Source organism: Eschrichtius robustus, chromosome 1 (assembly GCF_028021215.1).
Source record: "Eschrichtius robustus isolate mEscRob2 chromosome 1, mEscRob2.pri, whole genome shotgun sequence".
Lineage (NCBI taxonomy): Eukaryota > Metazoa > Chordata > Mammalia > Artiodactyla > Eschrichtiidae > Eschrichtius > Eschrichtius robustus.
Genome location: NC_090824.1, coordinates 166,048,214 through 166,058,702, shown reverse-complemented (window position 1 = coordinate 166,058,702; position 10,489 = coordinate 166,048,214).

Sequence of the window (10,489 nt, the reverse complement as noted above, 5' to 3'; positions counted from 1 at the left end):
GGCTGGAGCACTTCCCACACCTCTGTGACTGGAAAAGCAGAAGCTTCCCCTGGGTCACTTCTCAGGAAAGCCACAGGAAGCCTCTTGAGGAAGGCTTGTGGGCTCCAGGGTGCTTCAAACCTCCCTTCCCCTCCTCCCCCTCCCCTCCTCCCCTCCTCCCCCTCCTCCTCCCCCTCCTCCCCCTCCTCCGAGGCTGGGATGAGCCCCCACCCACACGCTTCACTTCTTCCCCTTTAAACAAAACATATTCAATCTGCCCCTGGGAGCTGCTTCAGTCCAAGGCAGGCACAGTGCTAAACTGTGAGGCCAGGAAAAGCCCCATGATGACCCTCTGAGGGGGTCTCAGCTTCCTCATAAGATGAAACACAGGGACCCCAAGGTTGGAGCACTTGAAAGTGAATCTTTACCTGGGAAGCCTTGCCACAAAGCCCGAATGCTGTTCCTGCATCCATCTCCACCTCGTAGGGCTCTATCCCTACTCCTGCCACCACCTTCAAACATGGTTTCCCCTATTGGAGTCTGGACACAGCCCTCTTTCTCGTTCCTCTTTAGCACAGATGCCTGCAGTTTTCGAAGGGACTATTCAAACACCAAGAGAGAATAAAATGAGAACAAACACCGATGATGCCTTGGCTGCCAGGGACTCTGCCCTTCTTGAGCATTTTCTCATTTCATCTGTGCTGCGGCCACAGGAAGCAGATGCCACCCCTATTTTACAAATGACGAGTCGGAGAGATGGTAAGTCCTGGACTGACCGCCAATCCCTCCTCTCTCCTCCGAACAACATCTCTACCTTCTTTAGGGCAGCCTCTCTCCCTCTACCCTCCAACAGGCATGGTATGGAGTAGGGGTTAAAAGCATGGATCAGAATTGCCTAGACTCTAACCCCAACTCTGCAATTTACTAGCTGTGTGACCTTTGAAAAGTCACTTAACCTCTCTGTGCCTTAGTTTTCTCATCCCTAGAATAGGGATGATCTTCAGTGTATCTACCTCATGGATTGTCTCCCAGTGCTGTGAGGAGGACTAAAGGAGATAATATGAGCAAGTGTTTGGAACACTAACTGCCACAGAGTAAGTGCTGTGAGTTTGGTTATTGTTTTTCTGGAGAGAGGGGGCAGGTTATCATAGCACCCAGCTCCATGGCCACAGCTGACCACCATCAGGGTGGACACATGACTCATGCAGCTAATTAGGGTCTACCCATTGGATTTTTCTGCTTGGACCTGGGTAAGGAGAATCAGTCCCTCTGGGGTGGCTCCATTCTGAGATGTGAGGTGCAGGAGCTTCTTGCTGGATGGGCTGAGTGATTCTGAGAGAACATAGCCAAGCAGAGGGGAGGAACTTCGAAGAGTGTTCCCAGCAGCCTTTCTGTCTCTTCTTCAAGGTATTCCTGGCATCCAGAGCTTCATCCCATCCCAGACCCCACCCCTGTATCTTATGGAAGTCTAGTACCTACTAGTGGTAATAAAAAGTAGCATTTAATGTCTTCAGGGTGACAATGGTCTTATTAAAATAGCTGTTACTTGTAGCATGACCAAACACTGATTCAGGACACTGGAACACAGATATATAGTCTGCAAATATTTTCTCCCATTCTGTATGTGACCTTTTCATTTTGTTGATTGTTTCTTTTGACGTGCAGGAATATTTTAGTTTGGTGTAGCCCCACTTGTTTATTTTTGCCTTTGCTCCTTGTAATTAAGGAGCCAATATCTAAAACATATAAAGAATTCATACAACTCTGTAACAAAAACGCAAGCAATCCAACTAACAAATGCACAGAGACACTGAATAGACATTCCTCCAAAGAAGACATACAAATGGCCAACAGGCACATGAAAAGATGTTACACATCACTAATCATCAGGGAAACACAAGTCAAAGCCACAATGAGACATCACCTCACACCTGTTAGAATGACTGTCATGAAGAAGACAAGAGATAACAAGTGTGAGCAAGAATGCGGAGCTAACACTACAGTGGTAATCATATTGCAACATAGAAGTGTATCGTACCAACACGTACACCTTAAACTTACATAAGATGTCAATCATATCTCAATTAAAAAAAAAAAAAAGATACTATGACAAAATGCTCAGAGGGGTGTTACACACCCAGGGTACCACAATTCACCTCTCACCAGGATCACTGAGCCAAACCCTCCCTGGTTCCCACCACCCATTTCTCACTCACATCCCTCCACACTATAGCATACCTCTAAGATGCTGGATGGTTTAACTTGGCCATTGGGGCCAGCTATTTGGATGTCATTCTTGATGATTTTATCACTGCCAATTTCACAATGCCAACTTTATATTCCAGCCAGTTATTCATCAGTTGAGTTTCCAACCTTTGTCAGTGACGCTGTTCGAGGAAGGGGGTGAGAAGGATTTGTGACATCATCCTTGCCGTTTTCCAGGAAAAACATGATTGGGGATGTGAGGCTTCATGAAAAGTAATGGACATCGATGCCATGCTACATGCCTGGGGTACAATCAAGTCTTTTTTTGGCAAATAAAGAAAATACCAAACAACTTCATACTTAACTCATGCTTATCCCTGGGGGAACAAGTCTATAAAACTTTCAGCTATCAGTAATTCCTGTGGAACATCTACCACTAAGAAAAAAAGAAGTGAATGGATGTTGCTCTTTGCATATGGTTTTCTAATTGGTCTGAGACACACAGAATTAGATAAGCAGCTAAATCTTCAACTCCACAATCGCCTCAGCACCGTGTAAACCGTCAGTCTCAGTAAGTTTCTGCGTCTCTTGTAGGTGTGTGTGTTGATCTTAGTCTGGGAATGAGGAATCCTAGCCCCACCGCTAATGTGTAAGCCCAAGACAAATTCAGGGTTTGGGAACATCATTTAGCCTTTTCCTCCTTTTCTCTTCACAGAGTTCACCCAGTACAGTGGGGGAAGGGGTGAGACACCAATGCCTCTAAACCAGCTCTGCCTTATGCTCTTTGTGTGACCTTGGATAAATCACTGCCCTCTCTCAACCTTGATTTTCTTACCTCCAAAATAGGAATAATAAGCCCTGCGCATCCTGTTAGAAGGATTTGGCGAATTTAGGTGTGCACAAGTACATATGCATTGTAAGTATGGGACACCATCATCATCGTCATCATTATCTTCATCATCTTCGTCATCATCTTCTTCATCATCATCGTCCTTATTTATTCTTGGTCATGGTGTAGAGCATCCCATTAAATGGGATGGGTCTAAAGCAAGGTTTCTCAGCCTGGGCACTATTGACTCTTTGGCTGCTGAGGTAAGCCAATGCCAGTCCTGTGCACTGTAGGATATTTAGCAACTTCCTTGGCCAAGATGCCAGTAGCACCCCCTTCCAATTGTGACAACCCAAAATGTCTCCAGACATTTCCAAATGTCTCCTGGGGGTAAAACCACCCCTGTTTAAGAACCACGGGTCTAAAGGGTAAGCACTGTCTTTCCATGAGATGAAAGGAGAGAGGAAAGAGTCAAGCTCTTTGGGCAGTAAAGCAACTACTCCCTTCTGAACATTTGAACAGGAACCAGAAGAGACATCTGTGCCTGCATCCCATTGCTTCTGGAGTATCCTTTTGCTCCTTTATCCAAACACTCTTGCTTTGTCTTAGATGGCATTAGTCTAGTAACCTGGGAATCCAGCGTCTCTCCCAGCAAGTCCACTTTGTTTTACATCAGCCCCTCTGCCCTTTACATGGAGACTTCACCATCTGTTTTAACCTCTAGATTGTCTAGCAACCTGGAACCAGGAATCTGAGTATATACCTCCTGGCTCTTGGCCATGCCAGGGGCAACTCTAGTATCCATTCAGCTGGGAAGGAGACAATCCAGAGGATAACCAGGGGAACCTGTCCTCCACTTTCATAACGCTACCAAGCGGGTCACCTCCCTCCCTCAAAGCCACCTGCGGGAAACCCAGACCTGACCACCATGGAGTCCTCTCTGCTTTTGTGTCCTGCTTGGTTCTCTCCCAATAGATGGGTCCTCTCTAAAAGACCCCAACGATCTCTTTGCCGCTGAGAATCTTATCAGCTGTGTTCCATCTTGTCTGGATTCCTCAACTTGATGCTGCAAACTTGCCCTTCTCTTGCAACCACCCTGGCCCAGCTGCAGACACCAGGTGCCTCTTATTCCACCCCAGGAATTTTTGCCAATCTCACTCCTGGCCCTGGCTCCTGGAGCCCCGTCAGGGGCTGAGCCCCTTACCCTGCCCTGTCCCCTGGCTGAGGAGGGGAGATAGGAGCTCTACAACCCTTTAACAAGAATAAAGGATTTGAAAAGTTCAAGCACCCAGACACACAATTTTACCCGTCAACACATCAGCTAGCTTGATTTTTCCGTATTCCCATCTAATCCTTATCTATGTGCAAACACAGCTTGCATGCTTAATAAGGTATAAATATAATTTTGTGCCCTGCTTTTTCATAGTTAATATCATATCATAAGCATTTTCCATCTTGCTTTCAAAATTACCATTTTACTGGTTACAAAATTCTTCACTTAACCATTTGTCTAAGATCTGGTCACCTTTTCTTCCCATTAGAGTTCATTCTGCAATCGATATACAACATCATCCAGAACTCAGATTTTTTTCTTCTAAATTATTTCCATGGGATAAATTTCCAGAAATAGGATTAGAGTTCAATCAAGGATATACATATTTCTATAACCTTGATATAGATTGCTAATTGGTTACCCAAAGGGTGGTCCCAAATGACCCTGGAATGAGCAATGCTGGTGTAATTATTTTATCCCAACCACATCACTCTTAATTTTTTTTTTTTTTTACTTTTTAAGTGGAATCATATTGCTTATCAATGTCTTCACCTGCATCTGTTGGACCACTACTAAAGACAAACATTTTCCCTATGTGAATTTTGCAGTTCTATCAAAGAATGCATGGAAGGGACAGAGGAAGGGATTTATGTCTCCAGTTCTACCACAAACCACATTAAATATTTAAGAGTTCCGTCAAAAACCTTCCTAGGCCTCCTCGCCACTCTCTGTACGTTTCGTGGTTGCTGTTTTGCTCTCCTCTCATCCTCCCAGGCAACATCAACTTTCTGACACATCTTCCCTCTTTTCCACAGAACCTCAGATTCCTCAAGCTTTTATTATCACAGACCAACTCAGCTCTGCCCAAACTCATGAAGGCTCAAATGCCTCCAAAAGCCCTACAGGTAAAAACCCCAGGAAACACAGAAGGCAGTCAGCCACGGCGTTCTGCGACTTCAGCTCATTGACACCCCCGCCAAGTCACCCCTTTCATAACTAGAAGGTATCACTGGTACTTCCGCACAGATACAGGGCTGTCCAAAGAATTCTGGGGAAGAAAATTTTCTCTATCCCCTGGTAAACTTCCATCACCAAAGAGAATCCATGTGTATCTCTTCATCACACACCTAAAGAACTTCATGGAGAATCTGTTCCCTGATTCTGATAGACTTGACAATGTTTTCCTTCTTCCAGATGTAACAACAACAACAATAATAGCTAACACTTCCATAGTTTGCATTACAAGCCAGGGACTGCTCCCAGAGGTTCACGTTTATTTTTTTTTTTTAAATAAATTTATTTTTTTGGCCACGCGGCATGTGGGATCTTAGTTCCCCAACCAGGGATCGAACCTGTGCCCCCTGCAGTGGAAACACGGAGTCTTAACCACTAGACCACCAGGGAGGTCCTGGGGTTTACCTTTATTAACTCACTTAATCCCCACAAGAAGTGGGTGAGTGAAGTGTAATAATTATACCTAGTTTGCAGGTGAGGAGACTGAGGCACAAAGCCTCTGGAGCCTTAGTCTCTTAGCAGCATGCTGCTGTGTGTCCCCTGATGCCACAGTAGCTGGCAGAGCCCAGGGAGCAGAGGGGAGGAGTGTGCGGGGACCAAGCAGCCCCTCCAGGTCCTTGCTCTGTTCGCCCACAAGGCCAGCTCTTCACGCCAGACCGTTCAGAAGGGACGCACGTTCTTCACCGCAGTGGGCTCAGGCCTTCTCCCGTCCTTGGATACAGCTTTGTAGAAACGCTCTAATGTCTTACTTCTCTTTGTCGGCCAATGATAAGGTCAGAGCGAATGTGGTTGGATAATGGATCTTAGTCAATACTGTACAGCACTCACGTTCTGCTGCCCCTAATGCTGCCTTAAAAATCAACCCCTTTGGCATTAATAGAATGTCTCATTAAAAATATATGAGACTTGCCGAGTGGTGTATGAATGGAAAATAAACATTGTGAAATGAAGTCAGTCACTGTGCTGAGTCTATTCTTCACCGACTTCTCCTCTTCTCCAAACTTGCAGGCCCCGACTCTGATTATTGCTAACTCATTACCAGCTATTCGTGCAGAACAGGCAGCATGACCGCCTGAATGACAGCACCACATACCAGGATGGACACCAGGCTTGGAGTGGAGTCTCAGCTGTGCCACCTGGGGCAGGTGTCTTAACATCTCTGGGCCTCACGCTGCTTCTCTATGAAATGCACGCTATTAAAAATCTCCTGACTGCCATCTGGGTCTCTATGAGAAGAGACCCAGTTGAAGAAGAGACTCAGTTTTCTTTCTTTTTTTTTTTTTTTTTTTTTAATCTGTAGAAGTAAATTTTTAATGGCTGGTTAATTATATCACTACATTTTTATTGCAATATAGTACTCATTTAAGCACTTAAAAATGGAAGGTGTACAAAGATTAAATTAAGACACGGTAAATTGACTAAATATTTGGTTTTTATATAAATAAAGGTCATGACCACACTGTTGACATGTAATACTGTTATAATACAACAGTTAAACTTGTGAGTCTACACAGAAGTCATCTGTAGTTAAACAGGAAACAAAGTTGAAAAAGACCCTCGCTAATTATCAGATTTTTGCAAGTGACATACCTGTGCGAACCTCGGTTTCCTTGTCAGTCATATGTGAATGACAATCGTGGGGTTGAGGAGGGGAAGCAGGAAGGAATAGATGCAGACCTAGTTTGCAAACTAGAATGTGCTGTGCATGCATAATCAATGCCTCCTGCCTCTCAGTCACTTTACAAGTTAAGCATAATAACTAGAGAAAGGATGGAGATCCTTTCTGTTCTCATGCTGTATCTCTTTTTTTCATCCCAAAGGTGGTCTGCTGGCACCCCCCAAACACCCTTTCCTCCCCCCCTGAGAGATTCTGGAGAGCCCTCAGAGGTGACAAAGAGAGGAGGCACCTCATGAACGTCCAACCGCAATGGTAACCTGTAGAGTGAGTGGACTCTAGGGGTTCCTGTTGGCTCGTGCAGAAACCGGGGCCATCCAGGTTAGTGCAAGAGGTGACATTTTGGGTCCACACGCTTTGAGCATCCTTCATACTCGGTGCCAACTTCTTCACTCAGTTCTAAGTTCTTTTAAAAACACTGATGAACCACTATAGGATAGTGATACTTTGGGGGAAGTTAATGCCTGGGAGGTGACTTGAGGGAGGGGGAACTTTTAGGTAGCTGGTAATGTTCTTTTTCATTGCAGGAACACACTAAGTGCTACAGAGACATCACCGAGAGGGATTAATTGGCTGTTAAAATCCGATTGCTTGAAGCTCCCTTGTTTTTTTTTTAAAGTTTGTACCCTTAACATCTCTCCTATTCCCCATACCTCATTCCCTGGTAACCAGCATTCTACTCTTAGATTTTTAATTTTTTTCTTTTTTTGGCTGCGTCGGGTCTTAGTTGCGGCATGCGGGACCTTCAGTGAGGTGCAGGCTTCTCTCTCGTTGTGGCGTGTGGGTTTTCTCTCTCTAGTTGTGGTGCGTGGGCTCTGTACTTGAGGCGTGCGAGCTCGGTAGTTGTGGTGCACAGGCCTAGCTGCCTCGCAGCATGTGGGATCGTAGTTCCCCGACCAGGGATCAAACCCGTATCCCCTGTATTGGAAGGCAGATTCTCTACCACTGGACCACCAGGGAAGTCCCAAAGCTCCCTTGCTGAGAGTCCGAAAAAGCTAAGGTGATCGGTCAGGTGCTCCGCTGGAAGCTTTTGTGGAAGACCAGACTGAGGACGGGGCGCTCACAAGTGACCCAACTGCCCAGAAATGGTCACTAGCTGCATCAATTATGGACCGTGTTTTTCCGAAGCGTACCTTGGCTCTAAGTTTCTCCAAGTTCTAATCAATCCAAATTAAACTGCATGAGACATTTGCTAAAACAACTAGTTGTAAACTATTTGCTCTTTGGTAACTTCCAAAGTTTATTCCCCTGGATGCCTAAGGTAAATTTTGACATTAATGTGTGTGAATTTTCCATCACGTTATAGGTTCAGGTTGCAAGTTGAGCCTCCAAAATGCTGTTTTTCTCATTTACTCATTCATTCATTCATTCATTCAATTCAGTAATCAATTCAACAATTAAGGTCTACTGTGTGTCAGGTAGTAAAACTAGTGAAAGAAACACAACATTAAACATGGCCCCAGAGAGCATGCAGTCTAAAGAAATGGACAGATGCGTAAACTGAGTGTAATGCAGTGAGATTTGTGTTATAACAGAGGTGTGTACAAAGTGACTTCATCCTGCAGGCAGTGGAGAACTTGCAGTGGGACACTTAGTGGTGATCAAGTTGTCATGAAAACCACCAAGACAGATACAATGAAAACAATATGTGATAACTTGAAAATTAACATTTTCTTTACAGTTAAAAACCCCAAAGTTACAAGACAAAATTATGGGAAGATATTTGTAATTTATTTTATAAATTGTTGATATACTTAATATATATGATATGCTGATGTAATAATTATTAAGCAAAGAGACAATCACTCCAAGGGGATAAGGAAATAATGGATTAGTCCACAAAATAAGTTATTCAAAGGCCTAATAAACACATGAAAAAAATTTTCTCTCACTAGAGACAAGTAAACAGAATATTTAAAATAAAATACCATTTTCTATTCATTGTGTTAAAAGAGAATTTTAATATCTAGTCCTTGGAACAATGTGGGGAGACAAGCATTTTGACCACTGTTCTCAGGATTCAATTTGTTCATCTTTTCTGTAGAACTTTTGCTTAATACGTAACAAATTATTTTTAAATGTCCATCTTCTTTGACCGGGAAATTTCATGTTGAAGAATTCGAACTAGGAAAATAGTTTGGCAACTGCACAAGGACCATGTATAAGAATGTTCTTCACACCATTGTTTTTATTAGAGAAAAATGAAACAAACCTAATACTCAACCATTCATAAAGGATTATGCCATTCAAATATGGTGCAACCTTATGGTAATATACTGTGTGGCCACTAAAAATGATAATGACACACAGAAAGATGCCCATGATAAATCGTTGGCTGAAAACAGTAGATTAGAAAGTAATATGTAAAAAAAAAAAAAAAATGTAATATGTATAGTATGAACCCATGTGTGGGAGACATTACTAGATTACCAACTTGTGGTCTTCTTCCTCTTCTGGGCATACACGGAAAGTCTTATTTTTCAGTTTCATTGAAGTTGGGTGGGATCATCCGACTAGTTCTGGCCAGTGAAGTGTGCGCAGAAGTGACTTGTGTCATTTCTGGGCTGAGGAAGTAAAAAGCCAAAGCCTGATTCTCCAGTCTCTCTTCCCTCTTGCAGCAACCAAGACAGCCCCGTGTTCCAGACGATGTGGTCTGTCTCTGTTAGCTTGGCTCGCTGAATGGCTGAGTAGAGCAGAGCCCCTGCCAACCTGTGTTGCAAAAGTATGAACGAGGAATAATCTTTGTTTTATCAAGCCGCTGAGAATCCAGAGTTAACTTGTTGCTGCAGTAAAACTTAGCTAACGTGAGTAACATGCTATTTTTTTTAAATAAAATCACAACAAAAGGGGGGTGTGAATGTGTGTGCATGTGCTTAGTGAAATATTTGGACTTTTAGTTTCCAGAGTTTAAATGGTGACTTTCTCTGGGTGATGTATTTTCATCATTGTAATTCAATCCGTATTTTTTTTCCCCCGAACTTTCTACAATAAACATGTATTACTTTCACAATCAGAAACACTGAAGCTGTTTCCATTTTGAAAAATACAAAACACATTGATAATATCTCAGGGGGGATTATCCTGGTCATTTGAGAGCTTATGTCTACTCACATTCAGCTGTTATTAGGGGAAGACAATAATCCTCTAAGGATGCCTTTGTCAATAAACAAGCATATCATGTTTGGGTAAGAGTATGCTTTCCTTCTGTGCTAGTACTGAGTAGGGTTAGCATGAAAATGAAAGATAAGATTGCCAGAGTGAGTGGATGTCAGCTGGGTGGACCCCTGAACATCAGGCTACAGAGAAGCCCCTAGAAGGGGAGAAAGGAGTAGGGGATTGAATGAATCCATGGAGCCACAGGACCCAACACATTGTCCTGACTTTATTCCAACAGGGTCCCCGGGGGAACTTGCGTAGCTGTTGGAAAAGCCAGAAACCTGTCAAAATCTGTGAAATCAGCCGCATAAGTTAGGGTTCTGTTTGTTCATCTTTGTTCCCAGAATGTTATTCATTC